General features: G+C 37.1%; 1 long non-coding RNA gene across 1 annotated transcript; it reads right to left on the bottom strand.

Moving 5' to 3' along the window:
* Positions 1-255: 255 nt before the first annotated feature.
* Positions 256-9,167, bottom strand: LOC126821611 (uncharacterized). Its single transcript, XR_007680428.2, has 3 exons — positions 9,045-9,167; positions 3,552-3,646; positions 256-720 (listed from the first exon to the last, which is right to left on the bottom strand). It is a non-coding gene; the product is annotated as an uncharacterized LOC126821611 (long non-coding RNA).
* Between the last annotated feature and the right edge of the window lie 3,325 nt (positions 9,168-12,492).

The following is a 12,492-nucleotide window of genomic DNA, read 5'->3' as shown; positions in this document are numbered from 1 at the left end:
TAATGGAAATGTAATTAATTACATTCCGAAAATCATGTAATGGTCAATTACATTTCAATTACATTTAATGGCGCATTCTTTGAATGGCATTTAGTGATTAGAACATAATCAAATAACGCACTTTTATGGAATAACAATTACTATGGTTTATTTCACTGCAACGTTTCAACAAGATTTCACAAGTCGTTTTCAAGCATATATACACAAATAAATAAAATGAGAAAGATATGAATATATATATATAAACATCAGTGCGAACTATCCAATGGTATGCATGTCTTTAAATCTGATTGATTAAATGCTAAATTAGCACTAATCTTTAAATAGTAATAAAATGTAATTATTTACTTTCAATGTAATGGGTAATGAATGATATTGCTAAAAATGAGAAAGTAATTTTAATGCAATTGGTACTGTAATAATAATAATAATTTATTATTTATAATGCGCCTATTACCAATATAAAACACTCAATGCTCAATGGCGCAGTTAACATTTTGTGGACATCACACATAGAAAATAAAATAAAATTAAATGGATGATAAAAGAACTTAAAATGGCTTATAAAGATTATAATAAAATATGACATGTAATAAACAAATTTAAACTGTACATGTACTTAATTGGTCCCTCTTCTGTCCGGCTCATATTTTAGATGAGCCGAAACTGCTGTTATTATCTCGGCTTCATTGCAGCTCGGCTGACTGATCATTACACTATCTGAAGAATACAAAAAACTGTATATTTACTCTGTCAAATTTTGTAAATTATATAATTCAGTCCAATCAAAAAGGTGGTCCTAAAGCTGTAACAGATAATTCTGCATCCCATGAATTATGGACCAAAGGTGGCTTATTGGGTAAAACGCTGGCTCGCTTGTCTGGAGGTCGCATTTTTTATCCCTACATTTGCCGAGAAAGTTCAGTAGGCCTGACAAGGACAACTGTTAGTCGTTTGGATGGTATGAAAAACCGAGGCCTCGTGTACACATTGACGTGCAAGTAAAAGATCTCTTGGCAGTTGGAATTCGATATAAGAGTAGGCCATAGTGCCGCTGCCCGGGCAAATTTTTCCTTCATTGCACGCGGTATAGCGCATGCCCATCTTCATTAGCCTAGTCTGAGCAGAACAGTAGGACGTTAAACCCCATATGAATTATATTATATATGACCCAATAACACATTCTATATGAGACATCGCTTGTGTTATTACTTTCATATTCTCCATAAATTTGTACGTGTAAGAAAGGCATGGGTGTTAAATTACAAAAAAGATAGGTTGCCAGGCAACGAAACATACGCCCACAGCAGCTAAATCGTCCGGGCAGTCAACAAGAGTTGTCGCATATTTTTACTTTTTTCGGTAATGAAACATTTATAATACACTAAAATCTGATTAAGAGCAACAACTCAGAAAACCATTAGAATTTGTTTGGTTTTTATAAAGTTCTGCCCCATGCTAACGTTTTGTATACAAAACTTTTAATACTGTATCATGGATTTAGCTGTCCAAGTCATAAAGATAGGTTGCCAGGCAACGAAACATACGCCCACAGTAGCTAAATCGTCCAGGCAGTCAACAACAGTTGTCACATATTTTTACTTTTTTCGGTAATGAAACATTTATAATACACTAAAATCTGATAAAGAGCAACAACTCAGAAAACCATTAGAATTTGTTAGGTTTTTATAAAGTTCTGCCCCATGCTAACGTTTTGTATACAAAACTTTTAATACTGTATCATGGATTTAGCTGTTTCAAGTCATAAAAATTCATTGAAAATCAATATACTTGTTCGCCTCAAGATCTTAAACTCTGTGTATCAATCTGAAGTCAATCGGATATTAACTTTGGCCTCTAGAGCGTCCCCAAGATTTTTCAAAGTGATCAAGGGCCATAACTTTGGCAGTAATTATCAGAAATCTTTGAAAATCAATAGGATTCTTCGCCTCGTGACCTCAAACACTGTGTATAAATTTAAAGTCAATGAGATTAACTTTAGCCTTTGGAGCATCCACAAGGTTTTTTGAAGTGATCAAGGGCCATAACTCTGGAAATCAATAGGCTTCTTCGTCTCATGACCTTAAACACTGTGTATAAATTTAAAGTCAATCGGATATTAACTTTAGACTCTAAAGCGTCCACAAGATTTTTCAAAGTGATCAAGGGCCATAACTCTGGCAGTAATTATCGTAAATTGCTGAAAATCAATAGGCTTCTTCGTCTCATGACCTTAAACACTGCGTATAAATTTAAAGTCAATCGGATATTAACTTTGGCCTCTAGAGCGTCCACAAGATTTTTTGAAGTGATCAAGGGCCATAACTCTGGCAGTAATTATCGGAAATTGCTGAAAATCAATAGGCTTCTTCGCCTCATGACCTTAAACATTGTGTATAAATTTAAAGTCAATCGGATATTAACTTTGGCCTCTAGAGCGTCCACAAGATTTTTTGAAGTGATCAAGAGCCATAACTCTGGCAGTAATTATCGGAAATCACTGAAAATCAATAGGCTTCTTCGTCTCATGACCTTAAACACTGTGTATAAATTTAAAATCGTTCGGATATTAACTTTGGCCTCTAGAGCGTCCACAAGATTTTTTGAAGTGATCAAGGGCCATAACTCTGGCAGTAATTATCGGATATCGCTGAAAATCAATAGGCTTCTTCGTCTCATGACCTTAAACACTATGTGTAAATTTAAAGTCGATCGGATATTAGCTTTGGCCTCTAGAGCGTCCACAAGATTTTTCAAAATGATCAAGGGCCATAACTCTGGCAGTAATTATCGTAAATTGCTGGAAATCAATAGGATTCTTCGTCTCATAACCTTAAGCACTGTGTATAAATTTAAAGTCAATAGGATATAATAACTTTGGCCTCTAGAGAGTCCACAAGATTTGTTTGAAGTGATCAAAAGCCATAACTCTGGCAGTAATAATCAGAAATCAGTGAAAATCAATAGGCTTCTTCGTCTCATGACCTTAAACACTGTGTATAAATTTAAAGTCTATCGGATATTAACTTTTGCCTCTAGAGCGTCCACAAGATTTTTTGAAGTGATCAAGGGCCATAACTCTGGAAGTAATTATCGGAAATCGCTGAAAATCGATAGGCTGCTTCGGCTCATGACCTTAAACACTGTGTATAAATTTAAAGTCAATCGGATATTAAGTTTGGCCTCTAGAGCGTCCACAAGATTTTTTGAAGTGATCAAGGACCATAACTCTGGCAGTAATTATCGGAAATCGCTGAAAATCAATAGGCTTCTTCGTCTCATGACCTTAAACACTGTGTATAAATTTAAAGTCAATCGGATATTAACTTTGGCCTCTAGAGCGTCCACAAGATTTTTTGAAGTGATCAAGCAATTGTGGACGCCGGACGAACGGACGGGGGCGAGGACAATATACGACCACATTTCAATGTCGGCGTATAAAAAGATCAACACTCATCGATGAAGTAATAAAAACTCGTGTATGCCCATACCATGTTTGATTATCCGATATTTAAGGATATGTTCGTAAATTGAGTATGATAAAAACAAACCTCGGACAACTTTGTAAATTTCTAAGTCCATTATGGACCGCCTCCCTTTATTTCCCTTTAAATTAAATTGGGCCATTAGGGAATTAGACATCAACCTGTTAAAATAAAAAGACATACTGTTTATGCGTTTGACAATACCACGAATTTTGACTTTCCATTCCTTGACACCTAGAAATGGACATAAATGGGTTGCAACGCATATAATAATGTAATATGTTTGTATATTAACTGATTTACATTCAATCGTTTCTGTTTATACTGTAATGTCTAATCAGTTATGTTCGGCGAAATACGCGAAGAGAGAGAGAGAAATGGGGTTTAACGTCCACTTGACACAAACTTGGTCATTTCGGGACTAACACATGGTTCAATTTTATTTCAATAATTCGCTAGCGCGTAGGGGTCTTTTTAGCAGTGGGAGGAAACCGGAGGACCCGGAGAAAACCCACCAGGTTAGACAGGCGACCAAACTCCTTGTCACGTACAACCGGGGAATCGAAACCCCGCCAGTTGACTCAATGACAGACCGTATGATACAGCGTGCGCGTGCTAACCATTCGGCCATCCAACCCCCCATACGCGTAGAGTCCAAATTGAATGCCAGTCTTTGGCGTCTTCATTCTTCGAGTCTCTCTATTACAAATGAAATTTGAAAGCATTCTTGCACGCGATTCGTGTGGCAATTTCAAAACTTTAACTTTGTGTTAAATATTGGACATTAGAAGCCCATCTTTTCACGGTTACAACATTGATGTTGGGTTTAATTAAACAATGAGTCCCATGGTTGCAATGTCGAAGACTGTGGATGATATTGAGTTAGAGACTTGACTCCTTTAAGACGAAGACGATTGGAAAACGAATGTACGATTATTTTATCAATTTGTTTTCAAAAGAAAGAATACGACTTTAAACTGGTAACCACCAAGGCTCATCAGATGGGTTACCTATAGCTATAACATGAAATAAATGAAACACATCTAGTATATTATTATATTTCAATCACTGTAATATTTACAATCAATGTCAGTTCAATTATGCAGGTGTATGCTCATGGATATTGATGTTGTACATTTAATAATAAAATTACCCTTCACTTGAATTAAATCTAAAACCCACAAGCATGTAATTAAAGAGCTGTGGTGTTAACAGTCGCACTAGCCCGGCATTATATCCACCTGTCCGTAGATCGACAAAGTACAAGATTTAATTTTCAGAGCATATATGTTTTGTTGCGTGTCAACCTATCTTTTTAATTAAGATCGTAGACTTGGTTGCCTAATAATTAAGATGTATACAGCGACTTGGTTAACCGTTTATCGGTTACTACTGGTGAAGCGGTTAAAAAAATTACAAACCGATATTCGTTTTCATATCATATTTGACATTCAAAACCAGGAATGGTAGCCAAAAACGTTTTCATTCACTAAAGACTATATAAATAGTTCATACAGCACAAAGTTCATATAGCATTTGTCATTTGTAATATATCACGGGAAATTAATGTCTTATTAATTCCCGCTCGAAGTTTTGTACACGTTACATTATTATTAACACTCCCTGCAAAGCTTGGGGTAGTATCAACTTATCTAAACAATTCATGAAATTGGTAACCCTATAAATTTAAAGATAATAGATAATGGGAAAGTCCATTATACAATACTATAAATATTGAAATGGCCCCTTCCAATTCCAGACATAGATTGAAATAGCTCTTTCCAAATCCAGACATAGCAAATGACCAAAAACTAAATGATTAAAATGCAATACAATTATAAAATAAAAACACTAAAGTTTCAGAACTAAAATAAATCATTTAAGAGATAATAAAACATATTTAAAATACTCAATTTACTTTGCAAGGAGGGTTCAATAATGAAATGACAATAGAAGTTCGGCTACGTACGTGGAAATGGCACCAGTAGAAAATAATCTACAATTACCGAAACAATTAATTCTTTTATATCATAATTATTTCTAAATGGACACAAAATATTAATTAATCGTAACATACCTAATTCTCAACTGTTACGCCTTTTAGCAACTTATAAAACTCGATAGTTTATCACAGCTCTAAAAAAGCAGCCATACAGGTTTGGCTGGGATTCCTTTTTGGCGGAAAGATGTTTAAATTTGATTGGGCCAACTGTCAACCTTGGATGTGTTTTAAAATAAAATATGTATAAGATAATTAATCTTGACATTCATTGGGGTTTTTTTATATACCGGTACATTAAATATAGATATTTTGCAATTAAGTTATGAACGTAATTAAGTTTTAAAGGTGTAATAAACGTTTAATAAATGTTTTTTAAAAAAAAATTTTTTTCAAATGGCGTGTATAGGTAATTGTTACCTATTCATTGCGGGTTCTTTATAAACGGTTCATAAACGTTTAAAAAAATCATATTTACGGTACTACGTTTTAATGGAAAATTTTGTAAGAAAACATCAATTATGAACGTTATCTAAACATATTATATTAAACATTTTTATCAATATTTATCGAAAACTTCTGAAAAACTTACACTTAAAACATTTAAAAAAACGTTTAATAAATATTTTTTTTTTTACATAACCTTTTAGAAACAAGAAAAATAACAAAAACAAAAACAAAAAACGTTTTTGAAATATTTTGTGCTTGCTGGGATTCACTTAGAACTGTAATTAATTAAATAATGGCCAGGTTTCACACTTATATATACTGAGCGCCATGGAAAACGCATCACTTAGTTTTTCGTATAACAAAATGATCCTGTAAACATATCTTATTTATTTTGCTTCTTATTGTGAACAATATTCAAATGGGAACACATCAATAACAACACATTTGTACACTTATGGATGTTTAATCTGTAATCAACGGTACAAAGTCAGAGGGGTCAAAACCAAAAGTACGACACAGATGTCAGTAGCGCGTGTGTCCTCCACGGGCTTTTACGCACGCTGTGCAGCGACGTCGCATGGAATTAACCAATGTTTGAAAGAAGGCCTGGGGCAAATTGTTCCATTCTTGGACAAGAGCAGCTTCTAAAGCAGCAATGGTGTGCATCTGTGGTCTCCGATACAGACGGCGTCCAATCTCATCCCAGACATGTTCTATTGGTGCCATGTCCGGAGACATGGCTGGCCAGTTCAAGACATTGATGTTGTTAGCAGCCAGGAAGTCCATACTAAAACGGGCGGTATGCGAACGTGCATTATCCTGTTGGAAGTGCTGAAGTTGTGGGTGCGCTCGAAACATCGGAACAACAATTGGTTGCAAGACATCATCACGGTAGGCTACAGCATTAACGCGACCCCTGCAAATGTGTAGGGCGGTCCGGTGATGAAATGTGAAGCCTCCCCACATCATTACACTTCCCCCACCCCATCGATTCGTCTGCAAGACGTTCCTCAAGACGTCTCCACACACGTTGACGGCCATCAGCGTGATAAAGATGAAAGCGACTCCCATCACTGAAGAGCACACTTTGCCAGTCTACTCTTCTCCGTGTCTGGTGTGTCCTTGAGCCCATATCAAACGCCGCTGACGGTGATGATCCCTGAGGACAGCTCCAACATAAGGTCGTCGTCGAGTCCTACTTCTCTTAGACGACGTCTCACGGTGTTGGCACTTACTGGTCCTTGTCTTTCGACGACTGCCGCACATGTTTGAGTCGCTGGGCAGAATCTGTCACGCAGATGAGTGACCCGGATGTAGCGGTCTTGAGCCTGGGTTGTAACGCGTTGTGGACCAGGACGTTGACGGTCAGGCGTTGATCCAGTAACTCGAATACGTTCCACCAACCTTACAGTAGTGGACTGATGACAATTGAGGTGTCTGGCAATAATAGCACGCGTAGACATGCCAGCCCTGGACATTCCCATGGCTTCATTCCGTTGATTTTCAGTAAGTCTCAGCATCTCTAGCTCGATTCCTTCACACGTCCAACAACAAATTACGACAAATTGACGTTTCACAGTTCATGTACAACACATTAAGTTGAAAACATGCTTTTAAAGGGCTCACACACAATGCTGCACGTGAATATTGGGTTTTTCATGTGCATCTCATGCAATTTTTTTTTGTGCACACGGGCCGAATTTTTTTGCGTTTGGGAGCATTGTGTGAAACAATAGTTCATAGTATTGCATAATATTATACATACAAAACCAACTAGTAATAAAATATTTGGGAAAAAAAGTGATGCGTTTTCCATGGCGCTCAGTAATATAACGGTATCTACTTAAAATGATCATTTAAATACTTAAAAGAGATTGAATTGATTTCATTATTCTTTTATTATTATTTCTTTTTTTTATACCAGAATAGTATTATTAAATTTACATTAGCACTATTAGATGTCGATCTACGGCTGTTTTTATTAATAATTTGTTTAGTGAAGCCGAATGATAAAAATTGCGTTAAGTCTACGTCGATCGAGATTTTGCCGTGCAGGGTAACAAAACTCCGTCAAATCAAATAGCCCAGTGACGTGTAGAATAGATCAAATGGCTTGCTATGTGTCGCAAATTATTCGTTTAACGGCTATGTATATGAGTAATATGAAAAAACTAATGATGAGAGATTTCATTTAGATTAGATCTACTTGCGCAACACATCAACGCAAATGTCTAGCCTAGACTAGTGCAGATCACGTCGGTTCTAAATTCTACGTCGCTTGGCCTAGACTCGTGTATTCTGAGCGGACTGACACAATCATGCAGCTGGTCCAGCTAGTTTTAATAGTTAAAGCAAGAATTTCATATTTTCTAAGAAAGTCAAAACATAATTATTTCTATATCTTTTGCTCAATAGGCTGTCAACTCAATATTATAGGATCATAGGTATCATTATGACACTTATAAAATCATTCACACCGGAAATAATAACACAACTACCACCTTTGTTGTTCTACTACCCCCCCCCCCCAATGGAAAAACTATCTGCAAACATTTGAATTTGAAGTTGAAAATGATATTTTGGCCAATTTCTCAACTGGCAATAGTGAATTATAGAAATAATAGGATTATTCTGTAACAAGGTAGGACTGTTTATAGATACCATCTATTTTAAAGCTTTACTTTAATACATTTTAAAAATATAACTTAAAAATATGAAATTCACTCGGCACAGCTGCAGTCTGAGTGTGTTTTGAAATGAACGTCGCCACTTACATCGCGGTCGTCAACAAAGTCCATGCCTACATTGCCGGTAATCATATTCAACTTAATAATAATAGTCTCTGTTACTACATGATGTATGTATAGGTACGCGTGTTTTACATACATGTAAATATAGTTGGTGTTTTTGTTGTTTTATAGCCATTGATAATGCTGTTGCGTAGGTAGCCTAATGTTTTGTTTGTATTTGTATGCTGTCTCTAATAGCCTAATGGGGTGTTAAGATACAATATAATTTTATCTGATCTTATATTAGCCTTAGAAGAAGCAATTGACGATTTTTATATCCCTTCCACATACCCGGTTGAGAGTTAAAATAATAGAACTTACCTTCGGCACGAACCAAAAAACCAATATGGCGTCCCAGAAGCATCTTTCGCGGCAACATTTAGAGTCACGTTATCAGTTTCCGCGGGAAAAAAAACCGCTAGTGTTACCAGATAATTTACTGAAGAATTAACCGGAATATTTGTCAGTTTCTAGTTGTTTTACAATAAGCCTTAAATAAAATGTATTATAGTTTGTATTGTGTTATTAAATCTCGATCTACATGTACGTCGTTAACCAATACAACTGTACCCAAGATCATACGTCAATTTCTATAGATAAGCGCATTGCAATTCCTGTTTTATGCACTGAATTTGTGTAGCAAACGCTGCACACTACACAATATGCATTAATCACCATTTTCTGTGCTTTGTGTTATTATTTCAATTGAAAAACACCGGATGTAAAAACAGCGACATTTAGGTGCGGGAGAGGCATCTCGTTTACAGTTCATAATACATTTTTATAATACTTGACGGACGCAAACGCCTTTTCTTGCTTTCCCAACCCGTGTGCTCAGCAACATGAAAGCAAGCCAGTATTGCCTATTTAGTACACCAATAACTTTAATGCATTAAAGGAAATTATGATTTCCGAAAAATTATAAAACAAATAAATGACCGATGTCGCACACCGCCGAGTGGGACCCTACGAAATGTTTCAATCCGCGATCAATGCAGTACAAATTCGCCGTGTTCAATGACAAGAAAGTGAAAATGTTTTATTATACTTAAAAATCATCGAATTTGGGGCTCTTTATTTGACTGACAAGAAAGCAAAATATTTTCTTCCAAATAACATTCTGAAAGTTCCGCTTTCACTTTCTCTCGGGATTTTGAATGTGACTTTTTACCTGAATTGCTGCCGGGAACAGGGAATGTCAGGCAATGTCATGACCTTGACTCAGGTTACAACCCCAAAATTGACCTTGCGGGTGCGGGTCACGACTTTGACCTTGACATTTATTCGCGATATCTGGATGGTACATGAAGTTTTGGGACTTTTTCGATCCCAAGGTCAAGGGTCAGGTCAAAGGTCAAGGCCCCATTCGAAAGGTCAATGAGTTGCCTATCCATGGTCATGACCTTTGATTTGCCGCGCAGACCAGGGGCCCCACCATGTGCCCGGGAGCATCGAACTCAGTAGATATTTTGGTGACCTTGACCCTTTCAGATGACCTTGACCTACCGGGGTCATGTGGACCAAGATGACATTTTGGAAGGTCAAGGTCCAGTGGTCCTGACTTTATTAGATGGGCCCCTAGGGTTCAAAAACCAAAATACTTCCGGGGCCCCTAGCGGGTCAAGGTCACGACTTTTGGTTGGCGATTTTAAAAAATGAAGAACAAATATTGGGTCAGTCTATCGGGTCACCAAACCCCGGGGCGATCGGAAGACATTTTTGGGGCAAATTTCCCTAGAAAGTGAAATAGCTGAGCATTACAGCGGTGTGGTCTAAGGGCAGATAACTCGCCCATCCCAAATCGGATCCGACGACCTTGAGGTCGTGGCTATTTAAACTAAATTGACCCCTGGGAGTATCGTGGTGACCTTGGTTTGACAATCAGAGGTCAAGGTTCGAACTGCTATATATGACGTTTCGATAACGTTATGACAATGTTGTGACAACGTTTTAACAACGTCGTGACAACAACCTGTATATGACGTTTTGATAACGTTGTGACAACGTTGTGAGAACAACCTGTATAATAATGACGTTTTGGTAACGTTTTGAAGACGTTGTGACAACGTTGTGACAAAGTTGTAAAACCGCTGTGACAACAACCTGTATATGACGTTTTGATAACGTTGTGACAACAACCTGTATATGACGTTTGAATAACGTTTTGATGACGTTGTGACAACGTTGTGACAACAACCTGTATATGACGTTTTGATAACGTTTTGAAGACGTTGTTACAACGTTGTGACAACGTTGTAACAACGTTGTAACAACGCCGTGACGAGAACCTGTATATGACGTTTTGATAACGTTGTGACATCGTTGTGACAACAACCTGTATATGACGTTAGAATAACGTCTTGATGACGTTGTGACAATGTTGTGACAACGTTGTGACAACAACCTGTATATGACGTTTTGATAACGTTTTGATGACGTTGTGACAACGTTGTGTCAACAACCTGTATATGACGTAAATACAACGTCGAATATTGGTCGAAAACACGTTGTACAACGTCACGACCAATATTGACGTTGTCACAATGTTGTAACAACGTTGCGTGCCCGCTGGGACAGGGGGTCAAAGTCTAGTGTTGGCTATCCTACATTTAAAGGTGGGCCTAAATTAGTTCGGTTTATTTAAAATGGTTATATCTTGATTATGTAAGTACATAATTCACATACTATATTTAGATATTAGTTTGTTTGGATAACTTCAAAATCAGATTAACTTCTTAGTTGAAAAAAGATTGATTTATATCCAATATTATTGTCTATTTAATCCTTTAATCTATTGTGACTCAGTGACTTTGGTGCTGCCTCACTAACCAGGGAGTCCCCCAAGATATTTGAGTCTGGCCCTGGTTTCACAATGCATTCTCAGACTTAAGTTAAGAATTTACTACTCAAAATTGTTCGCTGTACTTTTTAACTAAAATATAGCCTTTAAAAAACTTTTGTTTTAATGTATGAAATACATGTACATCAAGAAGAAACTATGTGCAAATTTTTGTGTTTCTGGATCACAGATATTGCTCATAAACGGTGACCGAAAGTTGAGTAAATTCTTAATTTACACCTGAAAATGCTTTGTGAAACGGGGGGGTTGGATGGCTGAATGGTTAGCGTGCGTGTGCTGTATCATAAAGTCTGTCATTGAGTCGACTGGCATGGTTTCGAATCCCCGGTTGTACGTGACAAGGAGTAGGGTCGCCTGTCCAACCTCGTGGGTTTTCTCCGGGTCCTCCTGTTTCCTCCCACTGCTAAAGACCCCTACGCGCAAGCGAATTATTGAAATAAAATTTAAAAAAAACATGTTAGTCCCAAAATGACCTAGTTTGTGTCGAGTGGACGTTAAACTCCATTTCTCTCTCTCTCTCGCTTTGTGAAACCGATACCTGGTTTTCCCTTACTAATGATGCAGGACTAGTGCCGGGCCAGGAAAAGCATCTAGTCTTTCAGATGGGACTTCTTCTTTTTGCTGTGTATGTATGTAAAAGAACCAAAGAAAGTTGAAATTCATTAGCCCAGTTTGGTCAGAAAAGTAGGATGTCTGGTCTTTCAGATGTGACTAACAAAATGAGATCCACCTTTTTATAAGCCCACATTTTCATGTGGACATATAATGTCGTTGCTCCTGTTCAACCGCACGTTCGTTCATCCATAATTTGTTTGTGGACAGTCTACAGGTCACAATTTTTATCCGATTTTGACGAAACTTGAAATATAGGTTTATCTCCAAAAGATCTTGATTCCTTTCGATATTGGC

Source organism: Patella vulgata, chromosome 5 (genome assembly GCF_932274485.2).
Source record: "Patella vulgata chromosome 5, xgPatVulg1.2, whole genome shotgun sequence".
Lineage (NCBI taxonomy): Eukaryota > Metazoa > Mollusca > Gastropoda > Patellidae > Patella > Patella vulgata.
The sequence above is the reverse complement of the archived record's forward strand: the minus strand, read 5'-3'. Positions and strand labels throughout refer to the sequence as shown.